Source organism: Corvus brachyrhynchos, unplaced genomic scaffold (assembly GCF_000691975.1).
Source record: "Corvus brachyrhynchos isolate BGI_N302 unplaced genomic scaffold, ASM69197v1 scaffold17, whole genome shotgun sequence".
Classification (NCBI taxonomy): Eukaryota; Metazoa; Chordata; class Aves; order Passeriformes; family Corvidae; genus Corvus; species Corvus brachyrhynchos.
The window spans coordinates 2,481,062-2,485,052 of NW_008240046.1; the positions used below are offsets into that span (position 1 = coordinate 2,481,062).

At 38.2% G+C, this 3,991-nt stretch overlaps 1 protein-coding gene across 4 annotated transcripts in view; it reads left to right on the forward strand.

Annotated features, from left to right (window-relative positions):
- The first annotated feature begins 468 nt into the window (after positions 1-468).
- Positions 469-3,991, forward strand: part of CUNH4orf19 (chromosome unknown C4orf19 homolog) — a 41,779-nt gene continuing 38,256 nt past the window's right edge. For 3 of the 4 annotated variants that reach the window (XM_017744656.1, XM_017744655.1, XM_017744657.1), the window contains exon 1: positions 469-751. The gene's annotated coding sequence lies outside the window, so the exon portion shown is untranslated. The remainder of the gene's footprint in view (positions 752-3,991) is intronic. The other variant, XM_008641361.2, reaches the window with a different exon arrangement.

Sequence of the window (3,991 nt, forward strand, 5' to 3'; positions counted from 1 at the left end):
CTGACATATGTTAAAGATCACACATGACCCAGGTGTTTGCCTAAGTTAAATCTCTCCTCCTGCACAGGGAAAACTCTCTTAACTGGTTGTGGCAACAGAACATCTTTCATATCACTTCTGGAAACGCCACACTCAAATCAAAATGACTCCAGGAAACTAGGCAGCTTTCACAGGTAAATGTGACATGACGCCTGCAAATACACCTTAGAGCTGAATTTCTCTATAGACAATCACACAAAACAGTGGGGAATAAACGTCATTGCCAGGCAACAAGTAACAGAGGAACTTTCTGCCAAATCCCTCCAGCACTGTTTGTGATATGGGGAGATTTAATTTTAAGAATATGCAAATGGCAGCATGAATACACTGACAGGCTCAGACTTTGTTTTGGTTGTTGTGACCGTCCTGGAGGAAAGGAATTATTTGGCACGTGTTCTTCCACTTCTCGTTTTTTTAACCCTGACCAGAAAACGGTGAGTTCTATCAGGTTTTTATCCTGCTTGCAGGTAAAGGGTTACAGATTCTAGGAAGTATTAAATACAAACTTTAAAGGATTTTATTTTCATCTACAGTCACATGATGCCTTAATACCCAATGACACTAACTACAGTGTCTCATTAAGAGGTCATGCGAACTCCCAAGCTAAACAAAGCATTCTTACATATTTAACATTCAAATGCAGAAGCCAAGCTAAGCCATGGAAGATTGTAATCAGGAAATCTACACTTCCTGATCCACACAAAAGCTACAGGTAGGAAAAGTTCTTTTAAACTTGTAACATTGTGCTTTCTAGAGAAACTGTTTATGGGGCATATTTTGTACTCTCTTTCTTTTGTACTTTCCAAAATAGTGTAAGAACATTATCCTGAAAATATCTGATCTCTCTTGTTCCACCTGTTGTAGAGTTAGGATTGTTTTTACACTCAGAAATACAGCTGACTCAGTGGAAATTTGAAAACAATTTTTAAGCCAAATCTATTTAAAAAGCAAATATTTTTAAAGATCTCTTAGTTATTGAAACGGTTGAGTTGGAGTGTGTGGGGTGAAGGAGGAGTTAATATGTCTTTGATATCTGAAATGAAGGGATTTAGAACTCTTTTAACTTCCTTATACCATGAATTGCACATTGTTTCAGTCACACTAATCCAAGTGTATTTTAAAGGATTTGTCTTCCTCACTGAACTTACATGATTTCTAAATTCCCCTCCTAGAATTTGGTACATTTAAAAATAAAATCTTAAAAAAGCAAATGAAAGACAGGTGGGGAGTACTACAATGCTCCATAAAAGGAGAAAAAATTACAAAATAGGGAGTAAGAGGAAAGTAATTTAAAAGTCATTTTGTTCTAAATTGAGAATTTAAATTGCATTAAAGCATATCAATTTTCACATGGAGTGATAGAGTTTCACTGACAATTGCTGGCAATATTGCAGGAGCTAATCTTTTTTTACTTGCACTGAAGGAGTTTTCCAGGCTACAGCGTTTGCATTTTTATTACAAAGATCTTTTTCTCATCACAATTTTCTTTAAACTGTAATTGTTTTCAGATGGTGTTCTAAATACTCAGTACTTTAATGCCTTTATGGGAATTTAGTTAAAGACTGCATACAATAGGGTTACAGAATCTAAATTTACTAAAAGGTTTCTAGTGCATCATAGGATTGCCACATCCTTAGGATTCCCACTGCACAAAAGCAGCAAGCGGTGTTCATTGTTTTGCTCCTACAATGGCTGGGTGTTGATGGTCAGCAATGCAATTTTTCCACAGTTCATTCTATAAAACACATCTCTTTTTCTTCTTTCCACATACTGCTAGGAGATACTAAAAGAAGTGGGGAACAATAATACCTGAAGGAACTTGCTTCAGATAAGCTCTCAACTTTCTTTGGAAAAAAAAAGGGAGGTTGTCATTACCAGTATTTAAAATAAATTTGGGTCCAAAGAAGTTTACCAGTGGCACTTCAAAAAATTGTCATTAACTTCCAGGGTGCCCATCTTGAAACATAGTAGGTCTCATGTTGAGGAGGGCCAAGACCCGAGCACAGCCTAGATCAGCCTGAGCCATGAAGTATCTCTTTATCAAACTCATTGTACCAACGTCCTGAGAGAGTCACTCACAACTGTGCCGGTGGGAGCATAGCAATAAACCACTACGCTTTAAAAGAGCTGCTCCAAATTTACTGTAACTGACACCTGAGCCTATATTATTTACAAAAATCTATTTAGAAACTCTTGTAGATAAGGGGCTTATTTGCTAAGCTACATTTATATGTCAGGGGAGTGAGAAGAACACCCCAGCTCCCAAATACACAGCCAACTACAGGCTTTCACTGAGAGGCACATTGCACCCAAAACACCAAAAGCAGCCTGCTGCGGCCAGTCTCTTCTAAGAAATGTTTATACAAGTTGCATGTGTCATGGTAAACCAGCTCTCAGTAGCTCAGTAGTTAAATTAGTTGATTAATTACACAAAATGTCTTTGTAGGGTGGAAGGTACAATGCACACTGAAGTTACTCTGTGACCGAAAAGACAGAGTGGCCATTGAATGACAGGGAGCCTTAACTCCTTTCCTAGAGTAAGGAATACAAATGAGGCACTTACTGTCTAGCACTCTAGTAGTTCAGATGTGTTTTATGCTGACAATTTTACCCTTAGTGCAGGAATTTGTACTGCTCTAATTATTACCTTTATTTTTTTCTGATGAGACAAACCAATCTATTTTCTTGCTTTGTCAAATCATTATAGAATCAAATGTAGTGTTGTTTCACAGGGAAGACACACAAATCAAATACTTCCTGCTCATAACCAAAAGAAGAGAGAGGTTCTTGGAAAATGTGATAATTGGAAGCCTAAGGGAGAATTTTCCTCTAGACTTTCGGGGAAAGCCAAGCAAATATAAAAATCAAAACACTATCAGAAGTTTAGAAAAATTTTCTCATTATCTCAAAGTTAAGACAAGCATTGATCAAAATCTAATCCGGATCTTCCAGTTTGCAGATCTCAGAGAATTTGTACCACATTTAAGGCTAATATTTAAAATCAACCCGATGATTTTTGCACAGCTCTAGGTAGGTGGGAAGATAGAGCAAATCTTCAAGTGAAGGGAATCATGACTTCCTTCCTTGGAAAGCCCGGTTAAAAGTGGTTCACTGTGCAAGGCAAATATTTGTGAGTGTTGAGGCCCTTCCCTAACCACACTGTTGTTGGCACCTGAGCTCAAGGAAACAAACTTGCTGAAAGTATTTGATATCTGACTACTGAATGAAAGCTAAGGAAAGTCTTTCTTCACACCTTTCAGGAAGGGATGGTCTTTTGCTGTGTTTGCACTGTATCCAGTTTAACATAGCCTCAGCATTGTCTACGGCTTTCGCTGATACTGTTTCTACAAAGGACAGGGTGGGGCGTGGGGGGAAACACTCAACACACTGAAACGTGATGAAATGTACTCAGGCAATAAACATTTGTTTGGAACTTATAATTTCTCCTTCGGACCCTGTCTTTCTGAGGATTATATATGGTCACCTGTGAGCAGAGTATTCCCATGCCTTCCACGCAAAAATCGGGGGGGCTGGGGCATGGCTAACCAGAGCAGGTGGCCAAATCCCACTGCTCCTTAACCAGGACCACCTCATTTAGCACCTGATCATGCTGGAGAACCAATGTCAAAACTTCATGCCCAAGCAATGATACAAGAAAATTGTTGATTTTTGCTGAGCTACAGAAGAGTGCTGGCAAGCAGGATGTATTGCTAAGGAGAATAGGTACAAATCACAATGTAGTTTTACTTACTGAAAGTTTGATATCAAAATGGATAAAATAAATGAGTTACAGTAGAAAGGTCAAAAGGGATTGTTGGAAAAGGGAAAGAAAAAGGCAGTAATTTTCCTGTGAGCTCTCCTCTGGGTCACTTTCACTTAGACATATGGAGGAACTTTAAAATTTTATTAAGAACCGAAAACATTGCTTAGAAACCAAACATTTAATCACTTA